Source organism: Bos taurus, chromosome 18 (assembly GCF_002263795.3).
Source record: "Bos taurus isolate L1 Dominette 01449 registration number 42190680 breed Hereford chromosome 18, ARS-UCD2.0, whole genome shotgun sequence".
In the NCBI taxonomy this organism is placed as follows: domain Eukaryota; kingdom Metazoa; phylum Chordata; class Mammalia; order Artiodactyla; family Bovidae; genus Bos; species Bos taurus.
The window spans coordinates 45,229,033-45,240,903 of NC_037345.1; the positions used below are offsets into that span (position 1 = coordinate 45,229,033).

General features: G+C 45.8%; 1 non-coding gene across 1 annotated transcript; it reads right to left on the reverse strand.

Annotated features, from left to right (window-relative positions):
- Nucleotides 1-427: 427 nt before the first annotated feature.
- Nucleotides 428-531, reverse strand: LOC112442472 (U6 spliceosomal RNA). Its single transcript, XR_003030563.1, has one exon. It is a non-coding gene; the product is annotated as a U6 spliceosomal RNA (small nuclear RNA).
- Nucleotides 532-11,871: the final 11,340 nt, after the last annotated feature.

An 11,871-nucleotide genomic window follows, 5' to 3' on the forward strand; every position in this document is an offset into this window, starting at 1 on the left:
CATACAAGAGGCATGTGGAGGACATGGTAGGGAGTGGTCTGTTCTGGGAAGACCTCTAAGTGTTCTGCTTGGTTGTATTTATGCAGTTTATTATATATATTTGTAATACTAGGCTATGTTTGCATTAGAATAAAATAAACTTTAAAATATATATAGTTTTACACTTAATTAGTTATATATATGTGTGTGTGTATGTGTGTATATATATGTATATACATATACACATGCACCTGGAGAAAGGCATGGCAATCCACTCCAGTATTCTTGCCTAAACACATATATATACCTCCTACCTCTTGAACCTTCCCCCACCATCACCAGTTCCACCCCTCTAGGTCTCTAATGACCCTCTAGGTCATCAGAGAGTGCCAGACTGGGCTCCCTGTGCTATATAGTAGCTTCCTGCTAGATGTCTATTTTACACATAAAAAATATGGAATGCTTCACAGATTTATTTGTCATCCTTGTTCAAGGGCCATCTAAGCTCCTCTGTATTGTTGCAGTTTTAGTATATGTGTGGCAAAAGCAAGCACTCTCTCTCTCTCTCTCTCTTTTTAAAATATCTATTTAGTTATTTATTTTCAGCTCTGTTTGGTCTTAGTTGTGGCAAAAGGGATATTTTTATGGCAGTTTATGGGAACTTTTGTTGCAGTTCATAGGCTTCACTCTAGTTGTGGCACACAGGTTTTAGGTTCCCCACAGCATGTGGCATTCTACAACCAGGGATCAAACCAGCGTCCCCTGCATTGGAAGTGGATTCTTAACCACTGGAAAACCAAGGAAGTCCCACCAAGGTCTCTCTTACGTAGGGGCTTCCTCAGTAATCTTATCCCTTGCTCTTTATTTTTTCTCATGGATCATTAGTCCAAATGGTTTAGATATCTCTCTGATTTAGTATATTCCTTCCATGCTTCTTCTGAAAGAGTGTAGAATAAGCTTACCCTTCATGGGTTGAGTGTGGAAGATGTTCCAGAGTCTGGGCCAGCCCTATGTGTCTGCTCAGAGCTGCCTTTGTCGTAGAAGCAGTGATGATTTGAATCTGGGCTGGCCCTGCTATCATCAGTAGGGCCTGGCCACCTGACTCTGCAGTGTTGCTCATGCCAATTTCTGTGTCCTTGGTGTCCACATGCATGAAGCTGTGTGCAGCCCTGCAAACTTTACAAGTGGGATCTATTTATCTAGCAAAGTAGTCAGTTAGCAGTTACCTCAGTAATCTAGGAATGGACAAGATGAATCCATCCATATATTTTCTACAGTGTCCTCTGAATGGAAGATGTGCTTCTGTCAACTCTTTCCTGTGCTGAGCACCCCTCAGGATCTGCTGAGCTCTGTGCCTTCCTGAGGAGTCCCTCTTGGGGCACATAAGAGAGCATCTGCCCTTCCATGTGCACGGCTTCAGATGACTGGGTTTGATGCCCTGAATGGGCATCCTATGTTCTGAGTCCATGAGTATTGCCAGTCTAAGGATGAGGGGAGATACATTATAGCACTGGAACTGTAGTCAATGTAGTAGAATATTTTTCAAAAGGAAATCAGAAGGAAACTTCCAGGTATGATGGCAACACAAAAGCAGTGGGTGTATCTATGCCAGTCTTCATTGGAAACATGAAGGCAAGCCCTGTCCTCAACTATTGGCTGATTCTGGACTTTTCCTTTTGGGGGGCTTGTCTCAGTCCTGTTGCCTCTGTCTTGGCACTCAGAGCTTGCACCCATCTCTCTGTCTGACTTTCTGACTACCAGGTCTTGATAGATGGGGCAATATGTCCTTCTGCCTGGAATCCCCAATAGATTCCTATGGGCTGGGTAGGAGATTCACCCCCAAAACACTGTTTCAGGGCAGTTTGAGAATGTCTCAGTGCAAGGTCCTTAGATAAATACATGGCTAGAGAGCATCTCCCTCCTGCATTGGGGTTCCTGTTCCCTGTGTAGGGTGATGATGCCTCTGAAGCTTCAACTATGGTATCCCTCTCCCTTCCTCCTGCTGCCTTCACTGAGCATCTTCCACTTGAATTCTTCTCCTTCATAAACAGGCAGATGGACGTAGGACACCATGAGACTTTGTGTTCTCAACAAAGGAGACCCAGACAGGGACTTGGGGGTACGTAGGTAATTAGAGAGGTGATGTCAGGTGCTGAAGTGGGGAACTAAGGACAGTGAACACCCAAGTGAGAAAGGCCACGGAGGTGAGCAGATGGAGCTCAAGGCCCCTGGAGGCCTTTAAGAGAGAGTGTGGAGCTCACCTCTGAGGAGACACACCAGCAATCAAGGAGTCTGGGGTCTGTAGTGTCTGAGGGTTGCCCTGTGGGCATGAGCTCTGTTCAGCAAGCTCCCAAGTGCTGGAGAAATCCACCAAGCTGCAAGGGCAGATGCTGGTGTTTGAGGAGGGGAGTGTCGGCAGTGGGGGATTATCCCACAGCTGCAGGTGAACTCAGGTTGGCCTAGGTGGAGGTGAGGTGGGCTTCTATGATCTCAGAGGGACATTCATGTGAGAATCAGAGATCAAATGCCACAAATTTTTGATAGTTACCTTTCCACCCATCTGAGGTTTTGGATGTCAGAAAAGGATTTGGGAAAAATCAAATGCTGCCTTTTCTGCTAACCCAGATTAGATAAGGGTGCTATAGTTTGGAGGAAGGCAGGGTGAGGGGAGGGGGAAGTGGGCAATATGGAGGTGTCTCCCAAGCAGACCCAGGAGTTCTGTGAAGCTGAGCAAGAGCCTAGAGACAGACTCTTTCTGTCCCAGGAGGACGGACTACCCCTCACTCATCTTTGCCACGTCCTTGGATGGATCCCCATAACAACTCTACACTCACTGCAGAGCAGGATGAGTCTATATTCAAGACATTGTAAGAAGCACCTAACTCATAGGGGTGGCAACTGTCCTTTCAGAAGGCCTGGAGCTTTTATATCTGTTAGGTGGGAGGCGGAGGTAGAATACACATCCTGGGTCAGATGAGGAGAAGGGGCCCTGCTCCAGGACCTGCTTACACGTGCTCAACTCAGCTCCCACAGAGACAGGTCTCCATCTTAGAAGCACCCTCAGCCAGAGCCTGGTGGGGGTGGAGTGGTGGGCAGAGACAAGGGCCCAGGGTCATCCAGGGCAAGGGGACCTCCCCACATCCCCCAAGGTCCCCTCCACGGGGAGAAGCAGCAGCTCTGAATCACCTAGGGGACCTGTCCTAAGCCTCCTCACCATGAGGACCTTAGAGATTCCCTGTCCTAGACCCAGCCCTGTGGGGTAAGCCCAGCAGACTCTTTTCTGGAGGGGAGCTGTTGGGTGGGAAGAAGCTCTTAGAGAGGGAGTGGGGGTCAGGTGAAGAAGAATCAGATAGCGTGAGCATGGGGCCTGGTTCGTGGACAGGCAGCAGAGACACAGGAGGAGCAAGAATCTCCAGGCCCCTAGATGTTCACTCTGAGAATGAGACCCAATTCACCTTGTATGTGGAGGCAGCTAAGTCCACAATGGGGGCTGGCATTAGGATCAACTGAGGCCCAAGGGGTGACAGAGTTTAGCACGTGAAACTTGACCCTTTGTTCTTCCTCTCCTTCAGGCACTTAGGACAGGGGCCCTTCTCACCTGTTATTTTATTTTGTCCTCTCCCCAACCTTGAAGATTGGAGGTGGTTCGATTTTATAAATGGCAATAGCCCAAAGAAGGACTGTAATACGTGCACAGTCACAGGGGGAGGTAGCCAAGCTCGTCTCCCCAGCATGGATGGGTGGGGAAAGTTCTGTCTCTTCAGCAGATGCTTTACCCACTCTGAGCCTCAGATTCTCCCCTGTCAGGTGAGGATGATTACTCCTACCCCTCAAGGTTGCTGGGAGGAATAAAATTTGGAGAATGATGCATGTGACCTGTGAATCTTGATGACAGAAATGATCGACACTCTGGCTGATGTAATGATCATTATCCATGTCCCCACTTGTTGAATTTGTGGAGGAGCATCTGACAGCACTGAAATCCAGCTTCAGTAGGCACACTGGTGGTCTCCACTATGGCCATGTCCTCTCCCACGCCCACAAAGCCCCATTTCCAGTGAATAAGCACTCTTCTGTCAATTGCAGGGCTTTTTATTGCTGGAATCCTCTATAATCAGACACCTAGACATGGCAGGTTGCTAACATTACTTAGGGATCAGGCAAGTGGCTTCCTTGGGTTCCTGGCAGGGATGGCTCCATCAACAGAGAGAACTTGAGTATATTTTATTCTGTAAGAGAAGGTACAGAAACCTGGTGAGGCCTTAGGGGTGGAAGTGACAATTAGCTGCACTGAACAAGGAGAGGGGCCTGCAGGTTGTTTGGAGGGAGTTCCTCTGGATGTGAGCAGGTAAAGGTGGATACTTCCCAATGAGGCTTTCTCCGATGGAACAGAGATTGTGGGGTTTCCCTGGAAGGCTGTGGGCAGTCTTCTGGGATACAGTGGGGGACTGCTGAGGACCACCTGGCAGGGCTCTGGAGTGATACCTGGGAGCCTCTAGGGATGAGCTGATCCCTGTCTGCTTCCTCCCTCTGGTCCTTGGACACTTAGAGCTGAAGCAGCTGCTTGTTCCCACCACCTCTACGGCAGCAGAGACAGGATTGACCTTAGGCATCGACTGATCCTCGACTCTGGGCATCCCAGGCCTGGGGAGGGCAGAAGGGCAGCTTTTGGAAGCAGCTACCTCTTTTAGGCATGTGAGACCTGTTGGGTCCAGGGAATAAGGACAAATGTGGGTGTTAGATGGGGTAGAGTAGGGACTTGAAGCACTAGGGAAAGAACTGATGTTTGGAGAATGGAAGGACTCAGTATGAATGAATTACAGAAGAGTCAGATTCCTGTGCTGGAGAGGGTGAAGTCAGGGAGGCCAGTGCTGAGGGCCTACCTCCAAAGGCAGGTGATGTCACAGAGTCAGGAGGACCTGGAGGGTCCCAGGCCTGTGACCAGGCAGAGCCCAGTCAGGGCCAGCTCAAGAGCTCCAGGGCTGAACTGAGTTTTCCTGCAGGATCCTTTCCCACACTGTGGGTGTTGGCCCCTTCCTCTCTACCTCCTCATTCATGAGGTTCTTTTTGCTCCCAGGTTCCCGGGGAAGAGCCAGGGTGTAGAGAAAATGATGCCCTCCACTTCCTAGTGGCCTGAGCAGACCCCTGATAACCCCACCCCACACAGGCACATTCACACACAGCCTGACCCACCAGAGCACTGAGAGCATCCTGCTTATCCTGTGGTGTCAACTTCTCATCAACACAGCTCTTCAGGGTATCAGCTGTTTCCAGTACATCAGAGTTTTGGTTATACTTTTCAACTTGTTCAATATAGGCCTCATGACTTCCTGATATGAACAGGTCAACAGTGTCCCTCAAGGCTGGGCAGATGTCATCACACTCTGAAACAGAAAGATAAGGGGACACTCCCTGTAAGGCATTCATAAGAACACCCTATTCCCTTCCTGCTCCCAAGAGGCTCAGTCCTGCCCTGGGAAGGTGTCAGAACGCTTGGGGAGCCCAGGTCACAACCACTCACTTCCACCCCCGATGAAGAGCAAGGCAGTGCAGAGCAGCAGGAGAGCTCCAGCCCGCGTCATGGTGCCGGTGGCAGGTGCTCCCTGCTCACCTGGAGCCCTTTTATGCCTGTGCTTGTCCTCACCCCAGGGGACTGTGTCGCATGCTTCGTTTTTTCAGGAGATATGCCAGGCCACAGTGTGAAGGTGCCCAGGCCTGCACAGGAGGAGCTGTATGTGTTGGCAAGATGCTAGTCCTTGAGTCCACAGAGGGCACTGGCTCAGTCTCCTCCCTTCTGGAGGGCCCTTCTGGAGTGGGGGCGGGGAGCAGCTGACTCAGGAAGCTTAACAAGTGAAAATACCCAGGTTGACCAAAAAGGACAAAAGTGCTCCCAAATCATGCCTCCTGAATGACGGCCAGTGGTAGCCTGTTAGTACAATATGTGACCTTGAAGACAGGATCGTGTGGACTTTAGCAGTTTACAGTTAGATCAGTGATTAGTGAATTGTCTCACAGGCGTTAGTGCCAGGCAGGCCCGAGCACAAGCCCTGAGCCCCTGGTCAGACTCTGGTGGCTCCTGTCCTGCTGTTGTCACTGTGTCCTTCATCTTTTCAGTGGCCTTTGTTGGGCCACTTCCCTGAATCAGTATCTGGAGCCTGGAAACTTCTTCTATGTGCTGGCCCAGAAATTTCTATTTTTCTCTTGGCCAGGTCCTACTACCTGGCAACTTTAATAGCACCCCATTCTACACTGCAATATTGTTTGCAACTTCTTTTTTCTTTTAAATTAAACTTTATTTTTATATTGGAGTATAACCATGTATGGATGTGAGAGTTGGACTGTGAAGAAGGCTGAGCACTGAAGAATTGATGCTTTTGAACTGTGGTGTTGGAGAAGACTCTTGAGAGTCCCTTGGACTGCAAGGAGATCCAACCAGTCCATTCTGAAGGAGATCAGCCCTGGGATTTCTTTGGAAGGAATGATGCTAAAGCTGAAACTCCAGTACTTTGGCCTCCTCATGCGAAGAGTTGACTCATTGGAAAAGACTCTGATGCTGGGAGGGATTGGGGGCAGGAGGAGAAGGGGACGACAGAGGATGAGATGGCTGGATGGCATCACTGACTCGATGGATGTGAGTCTGAGTGAACTCCGGGAGTTGATGATGGACAGGGAGGCCTGGCGTGCTGCGATTCATGGGGTTGCAAAGAGTCGGACACGACTGAGCGACTGATCTGATCTGATAACCAATTTACAGTGTTATGATCATTTCAGGTGGAGTCCAAAGGGACTGAGCCATATATATACGCACAACTATCCATTTTTTCCCCAAACTCCTCTCCTACCCAGGATTGGGCAGTGTTCCCTTTGCTTTAGAGTTGATCCTCATTGGTTATCTATTTTATTTCTTTAAAATTTATTTATTTTTTATTGACAGATAAATGCTTTACAGTGTGCGTTGGTTTTTACCATACATCAACATGAATCAGTCATAGGTAAACACTTGTCCCCTCCCTCTTGAATCTTTCTCCCACCTGACCACCCCATTCTACTCCCCTAAGTTTTCCCAGAGCACCAGGATGCACTCCCTGCTCTATGCAACAACTTCCCATTAGCTATCTATTCACACATGGTAATGTATGTATTTCAATGCTACTCTTACAGTTCATCACACTCTCTACCTCCTTGTGTCCACAAGTCTGTTCTCTATGTCTCAGTCTCTATTCCTGCCCAGCAAATAGGTTCATCAGTACCATTTTCTAGATTTTATATGTGTGCATTTGTACGTAATATTTGTTTTTCTCTTTCTGACTTGCTTCACTCTGTACAATGGGCTCTAGTTTCATCCACCTCAGTATAACTGACTCAGATGTGTTCCTTTCTATGGCTGAGTAGTATTCCATTGCATATATATATATACCACAACTTCTTTATCCTTGTATCTGCCAATGGACATCTAGGTGGCTTCCATGTGCTAAGTATTGTAAATAGTGCTGCAGTGAACATTGGAGTATATGTGACTTTTTCAATTATGATTTTGTCAGTGTATGTGCTTAGTAGTGGGATTGTTGGGTCATGTGATAGTTTCATTTCTAATTTTTTAAGGATTCTCTATAGTGTTCTCCATAGTGACTGTATCAATTTACATTGCCACAAACAGCACAAGAGGTTTCCCTTTTCTCCACATGCTTTCCAGATTTTTTGTAGATTTTTTGATGATGACCATTCTGACTGGTGTGAAGTGATATCTCATTGTAGTTTTGCATTTATCTAATACTGAGTAATGTTGAGCATTTTTTCATGTATTGATTAATTTATAGTATGTCTTTTTTTGAGAAATGTCTATTTAGATCTTCTGCCCATTTTTTTATTATGTTGTTTGTTTTTCTGATGTTGAGCTAAATGAGCTGCTTGTATATTTTGGAGATTAATCCTTTGTCAGTTGCTTCATTTACAATTATTCTATCACATTCTGAGGATTTGCTTTTCATCTTGTTTATGGTTTCCTTTGCTGTGAAAAAGCTTTTGACCACTAAAGTGGTTCCCATTTGTCAATTTTTGTTTTTATTTATGTTACCTAGGAGGTGAGTCATAGAGGATCACACTGTGGTTTATGTCAAAGAGTTTTCTGGCTGTGTTTTCCTCTAAGAGTTTTATAGTTTCTGGTCTTCCATTTAAGTTTTTAATCCATTTTGAGTTTATCTTTGTGTATGATGCTAGGCAGTGTTCTAATTTCATTCTTCTATAATACACATTGCTGTCCAATTTCCCTAACATCACTTATTGAAGAGGCTATTTCTTCATTGTATAGTCTTGCCTCCCTTGTCAGAGATAAGCTGCCCATAGGTGTGTGGGTTTATTTCTGGGCTTTTATCTTGTTCCATTGTTTTATATTTTTCTATTTCTGCCTGTACCATATTGTCTTGATGAGTGTAGCTTTGTAGTATAGTCTGAAATCAGGAAGATTGATTCTTCCAGCTTTATTCTCCTTTCTCAAGATTGCTTTGACTATAAGAGGTCTTTGGTGTTTCCATATGAATTTTAAAATTTTTCGTTCTAGTTCTGTGAAAAAAGCAATTGGTACTATGATAAGAATTGCATTAAATCTGTAGATTGCTTTCAGTAGTATAGTCATTTCCACAATTTTGATTCTTCCCTTCCAAGAACATGGTATATCTCTCCATCTGTTTATGTCATCCTTGATTTCTTTCATCAGTGTCTTATAGTTTTCTCTATACAATTCTCTTGTCTCCTTAGGTAGGTTTATTGCTAGGTATTTTATTCTTTTTATGTCAGTGGTGAATGGGATTGATTCCTTAATTTCTCTTTTTGAGTATTCATTGTTGCTGCTGCTACTGCTAAGTCGCTTCAGTCGTGTCCGACTCTGTGCGACCCCTTAGATGGCAGCCCACCAGGCTCCTCTGTCCCTGGGATTCTCCAGGCAAGAATACTGGAGTGGGTTGCCATTTCCTTCTCCAATACATGAAAGAGAAAAGTGAAAGTGAAGTCGCTCAGTTGTGCCTGACTCCCAGTGACCCCATGGACTGCAGCCCACCAGGCTCCTCTGTCCATGGGATTTTCCAGGCAAGAGTACTGGAGGGGGTTGCCATTGTTAGTGTACAGGAATACAGAAGATTCCTGTGTATTGATTTTGTATCCTGTGACATTACTAAATTACTGATTAGCTCTGTTAATTTTTTGATAGTATTTTTAGGGTTTTCTGTGTATGGTACCATATCATCTGCAAACAGTGGGAGTTTTATTTTTCTTTTCCAATCTGGATTACTTTTATTTTGGTTTCACCTCTGAATGCCATTGCTAGGACTTCCAAAACTGTTGGGTAATAGTGGTCAGTGTGGGCACCCTTGTCTTGTTCCTGATCTTAGAATGAATGCTTTCAGTTTTTCACCATTGATAATGTCTCCTGTGGGTTTATCATACATGGCCTTTGTTACGTTCAGTTAAGTTCCTTCTATGCTGATTTTCTGGAGAGTTCTTATCATAAATGGGTGATGAATTCTGTCAAAAGCTTTTTCTGCATCTGTGGAGTTTATCATGGCTGATTCATGTTGATTTGACAGAAAACAACGAAATTCTGTAAAGCAATTATCCTTCAATTAAAAAATAAATAAAATTTTAAAATTTGTTAATATGATGTATCACATTGACTGATTTACGTACATTGAATTATCCTTGTATCTGTTAGATAAGCCCAACTTGATCATGGTATGCCATGCTTATCCATTTTAAATATAGTAGTGTATACTTGTCCAACCCAAACTCCCTAACTATGCCTTACCCTCATCATTCCTGCTGGCAATTGTAAGTTCATTCTCTAAGTCCATCAGTCTCTTTCTGTTTTGCAAATAAGTTCGTTTGCATCATGTCTTTTTAAATTCCACATACAAGAGATGTCATAAGTTATTTCTGCTTCTTTGTCTAACTTACTTCACTCAGTATGACAGTTTTTAGGTCCATCTGTTTTCTGCAACCTCTTTTGACCCTTGGGTGTCTCTGTACTGTTTCCACCATCTCCTCTCCAGACCTCCCAGTTGAGGAAAAGCCAAGCCCCTTCTAGGCCACAATCTTTGGGCCAGTTGCACAACCAGCCCTGTGCTGCTGCTGCCTCTGTTAACCTTTCTCTCCTCCCTGAGTGCCTCCTTTCTGCTTCTTGACCTGACCAAGCGTGCTCCTGCAGCAGGGCCTTTGCACATGAAGCCTTCCTGGCCTGGAAGGCTCTTGCTTCTGTGGTGATGTGATGCCTTGCCTCATCCTCAGGTATCACAGGGCACAGATTTCCCCCAACTATTGAGCCCTATTATCAAAGCAATCTGCCCTCTCCTCCCCTCACATCCCTCTGTCTTCTCCCCCTGCTTCATCTTCGCCCAGAGCGCTTCTTCCTTTGGAGTCATTGTCTTTCACTCCCTCTTAGATGATGAAGAGCTGCAGGAGAGCGAGAGCTGTGCTGTGTGCTGCTGCATCCCCAGGACTAGGAGAGGGCCCAGCATTTGGCAGATGTTGCACAATGTTTGTTAGAATAATGGCAGGAATATTCCGTTTCTCTGGAGTTGATAAACAAGAATATTTTTAGTTCTATTTACTATAGATATGCTTCTAAATATTGCCTGAGAGAAAATAAATAAGGTAAAGATTTAAAATGTTTGATAAGTCAAAATCAAGTAGCTTTTTGCTAGAGGCACCTGACTGGCCTTTGTCTGAGTCATCTGTAGCAGATTAAAGTTTGCTGAAGGCCAGAGCTGAGTTGGGACCCAAAGTGTGACCAGTCAGAACCCTAATGCCATACAGGATTCACATCCGGTAACTGCTGTTGGCAAAGAGGCACCAAGTACTAAGCTGCAGTGTCAGCTGACTACCGTGCAGCCCCTGCTCACCATGACTCCTATTGCCTGGGGGCCATCTCTCTGAAGGTCACCCCACGAGCGGCTCAGGTGACTGCAGATGTGTCTCAGAGGTTCCTGGGCAGGAAGGTGAACACCACAAGGCCCAGGCTGCACATGCTGGCTCTTTGTCTATGGCGGCAGGACTTCCGTGTGGTGAGACCCCTGCCCATGGATCCCATGCCTCCTGTCCTTCAGAAGACACTGCCCCTAATGCCCTCTGCAGCACTGTGAGGAGAGGAGCCAGGGCCTGGAGTGCTGAGTAACACAGGTGGCTGCTATATATCCAGCCCAGTGCCCTTTCAAGGGTGCCATAGAGTCCTCTGACACATCCCTGGATGGTGGGGACATTTAGTGACATCAGAGTGAGAAGCTGGGTAGGGTCAATGGAGGATTCACCTGATGTAACCCTTTCCCAATGCAGGTTGTTTTTTTAAATGTATTTTGAATTTGTGTTGACTTCTGCCATACAACATGACTCAGCCATAAGTATACATGTTTCCTGCCTCTTGAACCTCCCCCAACCTTCCACCCAATCCCACCTTTCTAGTTTGTCACAGAGTACCATGTTGAGCTCTCTGTATCAAGTTGTTTTTCAATAAAATTTTATTTGGAACAATTTTGGATTTATAAAATAGTTGAAAATATTTGTCAAAACTGACACACAACTTTGGAGCATTACTAATAACTCAACCTCACAATATATGAGGATTTGGATTTCACCAGCTTGTCCATTAATGTGTCTTTGGATTCCAGGATGCAATACATGATCTACACACACTGCATTCATTGTCATGTGTCCCCAGTGTCCTCTGCTCTGTGGAATTTGTCATTCTCTCCTGGTCTGTCATGACCTTGGGAGGTCTGAGAAGGACTGGTCAGGGATGGTCGAAGGCCCTCCAAGCTGAGTCTGTCTGCTATTGTTCTTATAATGCAGAGTGGAGGAAATGGCAGCCCACTCCAGTATGGTGAATTCCACAGACAGAAGAGCCTCTCA